The following is a 13,146-nucleotide window of genomic DNA, read 5'->3' on the forward strand; positions in this document are numbered from 1 at the left end:
GAAACAGCTTTGAAACATCATGATAAATGACATCAGTGCTTCAGGTGGGCTGGTATTAAAGGCTACGCAGTACTTGGACCTCCTCATTTTAATCTTTGGCACACTGTGAGCTTCAAGTCTTCTTCAATACAGCACAGTGTTACTTTAGTGAATTATTGTCCCATTTAGCATAAAGTAGACAATAAAGCAAGGTGTGATTTATGGCGTGGCTACTGACACGTCACCACGAAGAGTTCTTTACTTCTCATTTGGATCAAGACATCCTCCACAGCTCTACATTCTCATACAGATATGGTCACTTCTGGCTCAAAAAAAAAAAAAAAACAAGACTGCAATGGCTGTAATGCCAAACTCCCACAACAACCCACATCAATAATATTCCAGCTCCTGACTGACAGGATGAAGGTGGATGCACCTTGTGGAGATACATGTTGTGTTTTCATGCTGTTTCCTTCAGCTCGTACTCTTGTCCTACACTGCTGGGTAACAGTGCTGGCAGTGAATCTGGACAGACATTGTTAAAGCAGTGATGTAATGTTATAAAAGGCAGAAATCTCAGCACATTAAGTGCTTTTTGAGCCACTGGTATTAATGAACATCCCTGCTAATCCCCATTCATCACTGTGGCCATCTTGTTCTATGAGGGTATAAATCATAACTGTTTCCACGTTAAACGGAAATACCCGGTCTCTCCTTCCAAGTGTTGTAGGTTAGACGTCGAGCCGAGGTGAACAGGTGGCACCCTCATTCCTCCACCCTGCTACCCTATTCCACAGCCCCACCGCTCCTGCTGGGAGCTGCATAGCTGACACCTTTGCTTTCTGAGTTCCTGCTTCGCAGCCAGGACAGAGTTGCTTTGTGTCCCAGCAGGGAGGCAACTTACCACGAAAGCCAGGGTGCCGTGCAGCATGCCGACAGAAAGTAAGGAAGGACATAAAAGCCTCTTCAGTGACCTTCTGAGACACCAATAGCTATCTGCCCTTTACTACACTGCTGTGCTACTATATTGCATCAGTAGAAATAAAAAAAAAAAATCATGGAACTTGAACTCATGGCAGAAGGAAAATCATAATGTCTCACCGCTGACGCTTAAACATCATGTGATTTTACTTACGGTGCCATAAAAGTAATATAACTCATCTACATTATTGTTTAATTGGTGGAAATTTACAATTTAAACAGATTTAAAAGACTTTAACTGGAGGCTTTCTGACGCTGAGCGACGGTGACGATAAACGCGTGCCTGCTGACATTCGTACCAAAGCCACTGATATTAAACTTGAGAAATGACTGCGTCTCTCATGTCGTGTACCAGGAGACATTATTAAACTGGTGATGAAAGCTCTGTTCTGATTCTGACCCATTCTTTGATTTGGCTGCGCTGGTTCAAAAGCCAAAAGAGATCTGCGGTTTGCATGTTGAGGTAATTGGACCGATCGCTAATTGGGTGTCAGGAGAGAAAGCAGCAGGTGGGAACGCTGGAAATGTTCACTGTGGAGATAAAAGGAGACATTCTCGTTTCTGTTTTTCATGTTTGATGCCATTTTTTTTTTTAAATATGAGAAACGCTGAATCTTATAAAAGAGGTTAATTATGGCAGGGTCAGCATGCCGTCTGTCATGGTTTGGGTTTTGGGTTTAGTCATTTCCTGTCTTTGTCTTCCTGAATATTTTCCCGCTCACCTGGGTTCCATTAGTTATCATCCCCGGTGTCATTAAGTCTGTTTTCCCTTCACTCTTCATTGGTTTGTCTGTTTGTGTTTCTGTTCCTTGGTCTTGTCTTCTCGTGTTCCAGAGTTTTCCTGGTATGTTCTAAGTGTTTTTGGTTGATACCATCTTGTTTTTTTCACTCTTGGATCACTCCCAGTTTGTTGCTTGCATTTTGGATTATGGTTGTGTTGACTTAAGTTTCTGATAATTAAAGCTTAGATTCTGTTCTTTTCACCTTTGCGTTTTGCATTTGGGTTCTTCTGTGTGAACCTGAAAGCCCTCTGCTGATTTGGTGGCAGTTCATTTTTTTTATCTCACTTCTTTCCCCGAGTTTTTAGTATTCCGATGTCATTTTAGGGTTCCAGGTAAGATTGAGTGCGACACACAGAAAAAGAAAATCACCTTTACGGTGTTTTTCTTCTCTGCGGCCATAACCCAGTTATGGAGTCAGGAGTTGATCGATCTGTTTCCCCTAAAGATCCTTGAAGTTGAGCGGGATTGGTGACAAAGCCTCGGTTCTGTTAATATGGGCCCCCAATGACCTGACGGTATTTGAACTGCCCTTCAGGTCCAGTGATCAGAATGCTCTGTGTTATAACCATGAGCACCACGGAAGGGGTTAAGACTCAGTTGGTCCGCAAGGGCCAAGCCTCCAACATACTAGAGGATCTGCGGTTCTCTTTGCGAGGATCATGGACCTACAACCTGTCAACCTTGGCTGAATTCATGTCTCACTGGCCGATGGAAAATATCAATCAATCATTACCTGAAGCTCACCGTTCAATGGCAGCAAATCCAGTCTGTAAATGTTTTATCGTCTTGGACTATTCTTTGAAAAGAACGTGTCTCGTTTCAGTCTTTTTTTAATCAATAATTCTGTCAAAGTAGAGAGAAGATGTACCCTCCAGTGTCCTATAAATCCTTACTGGGTATTTATTTTTAAGGCGGTGTACAGAATCTGTTCCTCATGAAGAGAATTCTTTGCCAAAATTTTCCAATTTTTTGGACATCCAGTTCACCTCCATCAGTGTTGTGTTCAAGCTTGTGGAGGACGCCCCTCTCACCCAGCCAAGATACTGTCACCTGTTACCAGTGAACCACAGCCAGAGGTGGACCTAACACTGCTCAAATTACTGTAATCAAGTCCATTTTTAAACTGCAGATTTGGAGAAACAGAAAACTGCTTTGTGCGCTGCTATTGATAATGAATTAAACATCGACTGATACAAAGAAAAACACTTTGTACGTTTACATGAGCCAGCAGTTAATATCGGCAGTTTTACTTGTAATTCAAGTACAAATGTTCAGTATTCTGTCCACGACGTTTCCCGTCTTTTGTTGACGATGTTCTAACTTGTTTGAAATTTGCTGCAGGTATCAAATTTATATTTTCAATATTTGAAAATGTCAGTGACATCAATGAATTTAACTATTATATATTAGTTCTGTTATCAATTGTTTCTGTATTACAGAGTGTCTGATGTGTCCACAGCAGTTTGTAAATCATTGTCTGATACTGTTGGTTACAGTTTGTTGTGAAGGGAAGGAGAGATAACTACAGAACTGGAGGCCACGTGTCCAAGATGACCCTCTGAATGCACTCATACGTCTGAAAAATCTAACTATGCAACAGTGTGCGATGGCACGTCAGATGTCTGTGACTGTGTCTTCATCATTAGCATCCTCTCATCTTTAAGATTAACCTTGATGACAACAATTCTACACTGAAAATGACATTGCCTCAGTTATTGTTTGGAATAATGCCAGAAGAAGAGGAAGAAAAAGCTTTTTCAGATGATTCCTATTCAGGCTGCCAATCAGAGACGAGTTCAGTGAACATACACATTTAATACATTATATTCTAAACAGCTTTCACTGTTGCTCAGTGCAGGATCTATGTCTGTTTGAGGTTTCACACGATGATTTCCCTCAGACGTCTCTCAGGTCCTATTCATCAGCTACATAACCGCTCCGTGTTTGGCCCAAATAATCACTTTCTTCACTGTGAATTTCAGATAACTCGGTCAGAACACGATGCGAGTTCAAAGGGTCGTCCACAGCTGACTCTCACAAAAATGGAATGCGATCCAATAACGCGCCAATTAATTTTGATAATCAAATTTTGCTTGTGCCACATTTATTAAAGTAACTTATGAGAATTTGCTGCGAAAGCAAAAACGAGAGATCCTTGAAATTGTCTGGAGTGAATGTTTGTCCCGCTACACATGCGAAATGAAGTCATGTGCTCCACCAGGGATGCACCGTGTTTGCGTGCTCCATCACATCAGGCATTATCAGTCATATAATGAAGGCTTTGGTTCCACTCCCATGCTTTCCTTTCTCTCACACTCCTCAGACCGTTTTTTTTTTTTTTCCCTCCAAATAATGAACTATCTCATCCCTTTTTCATTACACAAGTATTCCAACACTGGAGTAGCCTGAAGGTTAGAGAAGCTTTCTTGTGACCGGAAGGTCATATAGTCTGAATCTGCCAGATTTGCTATAAAAACCTGGGTGGGGGGAACTGAGTGAATACAGGACGACCTCCATCAAAGTGCCCTTGAGCAACACGCAGTGCTCTCATTAGCTCCAGTGCAGCTGCTGAGGACCGTTCGTAACCCTCCTTCACCTGCAGTCACACACAAATATCTTCTGAACATCCTAAATAAACAGCCTCACTTCAAGTTTTGTGACATCAAACAACAGCAATCACTGGATGTCTTTACGTGGCGCTTAAGATGAAACCTGTTGGACGTATATTTAGGCGTGGGAGGAGGCGGGAGGATGGAGCACAGTTGTGTGAAACAATCCGTAAGAGATTTAACACTTCTAATTTCATCCATCAACAATCAGAGCTTTCACGTCAAAGCAAATGTGTTTCCTGTTAGCTGAACACTGTTCGTGACAGCCCTGCAATTAATTGAAACATTAGAGAGAGGGGGGAATGCTCCGGGGGCTTATGTGGCCTTGGCTGACGCGTCGCATGCACTGCAGCCCCCGAAAGACACGGAAAGCACGAGATATCCAGCGTGGGCTTAGCCTAGCCTCAGTGTCAGCAGGCTAGCTTTCCTCCCAGTCAGGGGGAACCAGATGTAACTCTGCACTCAGCATTAGCACTTCTATCATGTCGAGGCAGCCGCCGCGGAAATGTCCCCTTCGTGACGAGGTGACTGCTCTGCTGTGCATTATTTTGGAGGGCTGCTTTTCAGACAGTCTTAGACAGGAATCTACTTTCTGGCGCTCATATGATTCATTGACTTGTTACACGGAGGAGTGTGGATATATAGGGGAAAGGGTGAAGTATGGAGAGCGGGAACAAGGCAGGGAGTGGCAGGATGGACTCGTGATGAGAGAGACCGTCCTGAAGCCAAAAGATTAGAGGTTTGATCTCAGGCGCAGCTTATGTGTCCTTCAGCAAGAAACTGAACCCACTGAGAGAATTTGCAATATTGAATAAATACCTAAAACTAATTTAAAAAAAAAAAAAAACATCTGGCCCAAATTAAGATTAATATACTGAGAAACTCACCAATAAAACATTTTCTGTCCATTTTTACAACATAACAGTCATTTAATGAAGGTTAATCAATAATGTTTGATCGGTCTGGTTCCGAAAATCAGGATTTTCGCTGTGTTATGTTATTTTATTTGATAATTTGGGGTTTTTAACTGTTGCTCAAACAAAAAAAGCAGTTTGAAGACGTCACCTCGGATTCTGGGAAATAACAAAAACACATAAGATCCACGGAGCCCTTTTAAGAAAATATCACATGAGAAATTGACCTTTTTATCTATGAAAGTCAGTTTCACTTGTGGATTTAATGTTCACATGTGATTGGGTTTTTGCACATGTGGAAATTGCCCCATATCCTTCTGTCATAATTCATCTTTGATCAGTGTTGTACCAGCTTTTGTGTTGTATTTGCACCACGACTGTTCATTTTTGTGATGTTTTAAAGTAAATTATTAACAGCCTTTGCTGTATTAAAAATAGATAAATTTCCTCCTTGACTCAGCTTTATTTTGTCCATGTGTGACGGTTTAAAGCACGCTGGCCTGTATTCACACTGCTCTCTCTGCAGACACTGTGCACTCATGAGACTGTGAATCTGTCCTGACAAGTGACTGAAGAGTCGTGTGTCCGTGTTCACGGAAAAAAATGAATTTCTTTAGATTTATCGTTGAGCATCTGTTTATAAAAACTACAAAATCAGACACAATGACAAACTGCCGCTACTTGAATGTTGTAGCAACGTGTGCGAGACTCCTCTTTTTGTGTTGGAAAACTCATTTCGCAGTGAAAGTCACGTATCACAGTGTGTGTGTGTGTCTGTTCCGTCTGTTCATTACAATGGAAACTGTTGTGTGACATTCACAGCATGCCAGGGGTCAGCAGCGCCAGCCCGAAGCAAGCTAACACGTCAGTCAAAAGACGTACTTGGAAACAATCTTAAGCATTATTTATGAGGCTGGCAACTGCCATTACAATGAACTATGACATCACCTAAGCTTCGCCCATTAAGCATTTATTTGCAGCAATGTGGCACCTCACACATCAAAGCTGTCCGCCTGGTATTCCCTGCACCTCCGACAGCCTGCAGCTAATTACATGATCTGATGGTTACACGAGGAAGGTTGCGACTGGATGCTCACTGCTGGGACAGTAAACGTGCTCACCCCTACCTCAACAACAACAGCTGCTGTGCCCTTGAGCAAAGTGCTAAACCCACAACCGCCCCAGTAGCTGCTCATTGGCCAGCAATGTGTAAACTGGGCAGCTCCCAGATATTACACAGAATCTGCTGTGATGGAGGTCTGCCAAAAGAAAACACTAAAGATGGGTCACAGAGACAACTGAACATTAGACGTCCAGGCAGTGGATATTTAGGGCTGTAAACTGATATGACATTGATCTTGGACTGTACTTGTCGACATAATGACAGATTAGATTGACTTAGTTCATCTTGAAAAGGGTCAACAGCAAACTTGTTTTCTGCTGTCAGTTTTTTACAGTCTCTCCTGCTGTGACTGCTGACAAGGTCCTTTAACACAACCCTGCACGTGTTAAAGGAGACTGTAGTCAGCCGGGTTTCAGGGCCGATACCTTTGATTAGTAATCAAGGAGACAGATGACAGATAATCAAAACAGACATATGTATTTCCTGTAAAAAATGTAGATCTTAGTGTCAAAGTTAAGAATAACCAGTGATGAAATGTATTATTGGTGATCGGACACATAAAACACAGATATCGATAATCCAAAAATGCTGAATACCAGTTTGTTGATTGGAACCTTTTAGCCACTGACAAGTGAAGTGATTAACTCTGATCGGTGTGATGTCCTGCTGGGAAACCTTGAAGACCTTCCATTCATGCGGACGCCGCTGATCATGCATTCAAAATGCTGCCGCCAACCAAGAACATCCCGTTGTAGCAACAGCACTTCATGATGGTTGTCATTCTGCCACCAGGAAAAAAATCAAAAGCTCAAAAAACTGTTCCAAGGAACATGACAAATAGCTGAAGGAATGGACCCGGCTTTCAAATTCTCCAGATCCCACTTCGATCAAGCATCCATGGGACCTTCCTGACTGAGTGGAGGCCCAGAGGATCTGTACCATCGTCCCGGTGCCAGACACCACGGGACACGTCCTGCAGTCCTGTCAGGTGATGATGGATCGGACTTGATCCGGCATGTCCCACAGATGATTGACTGGATTAGGATCTTGGGCATTTGGAGGCCCGGTTGATGACTCCAGCTCTTTGCTACGTTGCGCGGGTCATTCCCAGGCAGTCTTTGTGGTGTGGTGGATTCCCCTGCTGTGGGAACACTGTCATCGTGGAGCGTTGTTTCCATGAGCGGGTGTTTTCTGTCTGCTGCAGGGTTTTGGGTGGTTGTGTGAGTCAGGGGACATCCACATGAATGGTCAGACCCGAGGTTCCCCATCAGAACACTGCATGTAACAAGATGATCGATGTTACTTTCTCTGTACCAGTTAGTGGTTTTTAATCTTGTTGCTGATCTGTGTTTCCCTTCAGAACTTCACCTGATACCCAAATTTGCCCTGCGGGATCAATACAGTTCATCTTTCCCAACGATAATGTCACTTTGATCTTCAAATAGCAGGATAAAGATTTCATTAATTGTCTTGTTTTGCGAAATCTGCCTCGAGGTGATCTCGCTTTCAAGTGGGAGAACGATCCGGCTTCTTTCAGACGGACAAGAACCAACACGACCTCTGATCAACCGAAACAGAAAGTTCACAAACGGTTCTTTGACTTTCAGAAACTCTTCGGGTTATTTTCAATCCCGCTACTGTGCCAAAAAATATCAACACATTTGTGGTTTGAGCTGCTTGTGTGTTTTTTTCTGGCCACATTAGAGGACTACAGTTTTGTATCGTGGCTGTAAAAGATCATTTCTTTGTCTTTGTTTCTCGGGGCGACCCTGAAGCTACAAAGCACAGTTGTGTCGTTATACGTTTGTAGCTTCAACTTCACATCTTTCTCTCCAGTAAAACATCCCGTATCAGTTACACAAAGGCTGCACTGAAGAGCAAAGCTTCCTCATGAAACTGAATAATTTGAGTGATTTTTCACTTGCAATAATATTATAAAAAGGATCAATGCCTTTTGTAAACCTTCAAACTGGACATCACGAGGTTATAACTTTTTTTTATTGATATCTTGTGTCGTCTCGTGTGAGAGTCTCTCTGTGTCAGATCGCCTGAATATAAAGAGGTTTGACTGAGTGAAAAGACAAAGGCGACACATCAGTAGTCAATAATCCTGAGGAGGTATGAATGTTTTGAGATTTTTTAATCAGGAGAGGGTTTAGACCACATTTATAGCATTTCAGTGACATGAGCAGTTGTGTGACAGCCCTTCAGAACGTGGTGATCTGGTTTTATATACATAAACCTGTCGGTATCTAATCTCAGGAATTCATTTAACAAAAAGCCACTGGTGCAGGAGAAGCAACTTAAAGTCCTTTTTGTCAGCTATTCAAAAAAAGCCTGGACATTAAAATTACACAAATTATCCTCACAGCATTGTTTCACTTAACAATAGGCTCTTAAAACTGAACGGTGGTGATGAAACAGTGAGCAGAAAAAGGCCCAGCCGGCACCGTTAGCCGACCATCGCTGAAGCCTTCCGTGGTCGCCCGCCTGGGAAATGGACGAGATCAAAGCCTCGATCTTTTCTCTATTATTCTTTGTTCCTTTTATCTTTCTCTGACATGAATAAGTCCTCTTTCGCAGAATGTCACATAATTACCGAACTGGCAGTGATGGACTCTCATAAGGATTATAGTCCTGTCTTAATCACCACAACTCAGCTGGTCAACAGGTATCTTTGAAGTTTCTGACAGCTCTGTAACCATCTTTCTTTCCGGGTCTCTTTTTCTTTTTTCCTCTTTAACGCCGACTGATACGAGAAATGCTTTTTATTTTTCACAACACCTTCGTGTCACTGTTCCACCATCATTCCCAGAGATCACTTATGAGTCAAAATGTGCAGTGATTAATTATTTTATCTGTATCATGTCAGATACATTATGAACACTGCTCAGATATCAGAATGTCCCAGAGCCCAAAGTGAGACTCTTTTGTCCAACCATGATGATGGAATTTGACTTTTCCTGGGCATCGCTGTGATTCATAGTTCCACATATCCTCAAAGGTTTCATTTAAAAGCTGCTGTTGTTGTCGGCAAAAACCTGAACTGCATTACTTCTAATACTCTGTAGGAATGTCTTCTTACAACTACCTGCTGAAATTAACATAAATTAACTTGTATTGTCTCGCATCCATGTGATGATAATGAGCAGCCCTCTGGCCAGTATTCAAACACTCATATTGCCTAATATCTTTTATAAAAACAGGTTTTTTTCAGTCTGTAGCCAAAGCTTAGAGCTCAATCCACCTTCACGCCACTGGCCTTATTCAGCCCAGCCTGCATCCCCATTGTGTTGACAGAAATCAAAGCTGGCGGCGGAGAGAGAAATAGTGAATACGTACACCTTTAATCCCCCTTTATCATGCTGCTAGGCCAGGGTGTGTCCCCCGGTCTTCTATAATAGTCTGCAATGAGAAGCTTGAGTAAACACAATCAATGGAAGATACTAGCATATGCACCGCCGAGACTTCCGAAGTCTCCCCCCACCCTTTCACTCGCCCCTCCACGTATTCGATTACACACCCCTACCTTTGTGGTTTCCAGGCAAATCAGGACCTGAGACAAAAGGTGCTGATGCAATATTACATGTGGGTAGCAATAATCAGGGATGTTGTCACCGTCACAGGAAGGAAAAAAATAAAACCTGATTGTGCCAGAGGGGTGCCCTCTCCCCCGTCTCCCCCTCCCCCTCTCTGTGTACGGGGCTCCTCCATGCTCTCTTACTCCTGGATTACAATCTCTTCATCCATTATTAATGAAGTTAAACTACTAGTGGCATGCTGAATGTGCTGCATGGGAGATTTGTAGCTAATCCAGCGCAAAACAGCCCCAGTCACATAATGAAGGGAAAAAAAGCACAAATGTCAACAGTTTCACACTGGGACTGGATTAGACACCCCCGCCTCACCCTCCGCATTCACACACGGCCTCGCTCGCTCTCTCTCTCTCTCCACGCACACACACAAACACACACACACACACACACACACACACACACACACACACACCAAATCTTACATCCAGCATGAAGAGTTATGAGTGTACAAACATCCACCTCCCTCCGTCACCTTTGCTGTGATGTTTCCCCACTAACGGATTAGTGAAGCTGAAGTACCGATCCGAAAGGCCGGAGGGCTGCTGAGGTCTATATGTGGAGATCGTTCTTCCAAAGATTAACAGTCAGTCGTGATGCCGTTTCTTAAAAACCTGCCACATATGAGGGATCTGACACAGAGATATAGACGAGGCACGCCGGCAGTCTGAGTGGATGTTGACCCGGCGTCGTCTTTAAGGTTCTCGTGTGTCGCTCGCAGTGCGCCGATTGAACGAGGTCGGTCGCTGTGTTGTGGTGAAACACTGCGCTCATGTACAGTTCAGCCAAGCGGCGCGGCTCCATGAAACGCAGAGACGAGCATGAAACACTGGAACTAATCAGAAGACAGGGGACGGGACTGGCATCCTGATTTCAGATTAGACACCCTCCCTCCCTCCACTGCTCTCTTTCTCCCTCTCTGTCTTCATGTCTGTTGTCTTTGTCAGCACTCGTCTACCTTTAAGAGATCTTTCTGTTATTTCTCTCCACTCCATGCTTGATTTTCACCTTCAATCTCATGTCCGTCTATTATCTGAATTCCTTTTTGTCCAATCTTTCTGAGATTCTGTTTATTTATCAAACTTCTGTCCATGATATCTTTCTGTCCATGTTTGCTGTCCACACTGAGAAGTCAAGAAGACGACAAAAGAATCGAAACATTTAGACTCGTGTGAGTTCTGCCGCTCGGCGTCTGTCAGACAAAACAATGACGTGGTTCAGTGACGTGAAGTATTTAGTGCAGTGTGACATCATGGGAGTTGTTGTTTTAATCATTAAACAATTACCATGGCTGATGAAAATCTATCTGACATGATTCAGGCAAAAAGTCCTGAAGTCTGATTCACTTTTAGTCACGTTCGCCGACTCATCTGATATTTTCTGGAAGTTACAGCGAGTCTGAGGGACACAGTTGTCATATCAGACTTCAACATAATCGCCACTAAAGCGTCAACATCCAAGTTTGTTCCAATGAATCCAACCTACAGTCAATGTCTTCACATCTCAGTTTGCTGTTGTGGCGATGCCGTGCTTATGGTCTGCGAGTTAACCGCTTGGTTAAGGTTAGGAAAGATCACGTTTTGGCTTTAACTGCTCAGTTTTGTTGCCACAAACATGGCAGCAACGCGTCCCGATACTCGCCAAAAAAACCCACTTTCACAAGTTGAAACAAAAAGCCAGCAGAGGCCTCGGAGCGTTCTCCAACAGCCTCTCGCTTGGCAGCCGCGTTAGCTGTCATGCTTAACATTTCTGGTTTTGTTGCCACGAACATGACTTGACCGTCACGCCACCTCCGTCTCCTCCTCGTTACCAGATAATAAGCTCATATACATGTAACCTGAACATCGTGATTTTAGAAATGTTGATATAATACACACGAAATGTACAAATCTAACGTATCTGTGGTTTGCAGGACTGTACGACGCTAACATTTTATTCTGGCTGTGATTCTTGATCAGCATGTGGAGTCGCCTCAGCTGACAGGTTTTTGTGTGCATGGAGGGAAACAACTGAGCTGTAACTGAGCAAACTCCAGGCACTGATGACGACCGTGAGATTGGGTTGAAAAGTCCAGAAAACGGTTAGTAGGTGGACTTCGAATTAAGTTTTTTTTTTTTTCCTTCGAAGCTGGATGATGAACTTTCACCTTCAGCTGCAGGTTGAAATCGCTGGTTTAACAAATGTATCTGAATGAGAGCGAACATGAAGGTTTCTTTCACACTTATCGTCCTTCCTGCTCTCCACTCTCGACCTCTGGTACGTCTCTCCAGCTCCGTCCTCTCCTTCCTCTCGCCCCCCCTCACTCTCCCTCTCTCTCCCTCTCTCTCCCTCTCTCGGTGCCACAGAGGACCAATTAGGACCGGGCCGATTCCAGTTGTGACCTTTGGGTCCACCTCAGGTCTGCTGACAGGAGAGTTAGCATGTAGCTGAACTGTTTTACATGTTATCGACAGAGCGCGAGGCATCATAGTCATTTTATCACACCAATTTCATTCTTGGCCGATTTCCCCTTAGGCAGGTTAGTGGCAGCTTCCCATTGATTTTTCGTGTAATTGATCAGAGACCTGCTGGAGCAATTTATTGGCCTGCTCGCACCTGTGATTAAGGCTGAGGGCCGCATGTGTTTATGCATGCACCGACTATCACTGCCCTCCTCCTCCTCCAAGATCAACCAGCCTGCCATAAAAGCTGCTGCTGTGCCGTCTGTCTGTCTGTCTGTCTGTCTGTCTGTCTGTCTGTCTGTCTGTCTGTCTGTCTGTCTGTCTGTCTGTCTGTCTGTCTGTCTGTCTGTCTGTCTGTCTGTCTGTCTGTCAGTGGCCGTCGGTGTAATGAAAGCCGTCCAAGTCTCAGGGACATTTTTAATCATGCCTGACCAAAGCCATGTCATGTCCAAAGTCAAGAGGAATGGAGACAGGCTCGTCTGACTGACCAGCAATGACAGGAGTTAATGTGTTCACATAAAAACACGGACCAGAGTTTAATTCAAACTAATCCTCGTTCATTTGAAGCCGCTTCATGCATGGGATTAATATTAGACCAGTCGGGGGGCCAAAACCACAATGACATCAGCTGAGCGTTTTCTTTGGACGCCGAGGATAGGATAATTACAGAAGAAGACAAAGACGAAGAGCTAGAGTACTTTTTAAATATACACCATGTTCGCCG

At 43.7% G+C, this 13,146-nt stretch overlaps 2 long non-coding RNA genes across 2 annotated transcripts; one reads left to right on the forward strand and one right to left on the reverse strand.

Annotated features, from left to right (window-relative positions):
* Window positions 1-351: 351 nt before the first annotated feature.
* On the forward strand, window positions 352-1,291 carry LOC119007898. Its single transcript, XR_005071268.1, has 2 exons — window positions 352-921; window positions 1,183-1,291. It is a non-coding gene; the product is annotated as an uncharacterized LOC119007898 (long non-coding RNA).
* Window positions 1,137-2,965, reverse strand: LOC119007899. The gene is made up of 2 exons (XR_005071269.1): window positions 1,683-2,965; window positions 1,137-1,491 (listed from the first exon to the last, which is right to left on the reverse strand). It is a non-coding gene; the product is annotated as an uncharacterized LOC119007899 (long non-coding RNA).
* Between the last annotated feature and the right edge of the window lie 10,181 nt (window positions 2,966-13,146).

Source organism: Acanthopagrus latus, chromosome 18 (genome assembly GCF_904848185.1).
Source record: "Acanthopagrus latus isolate v.2019 chromosome 18, fAcaLat1.1, whole genome shotgun sequence".
Classification (NCBI taxonomy): domain Eukaryota; kingdom Metazoa; phylum Chordata; class Actinopteri; order Spariformes; family Sparidae; genus Acanthopagrus; species Acanthopagrus latus.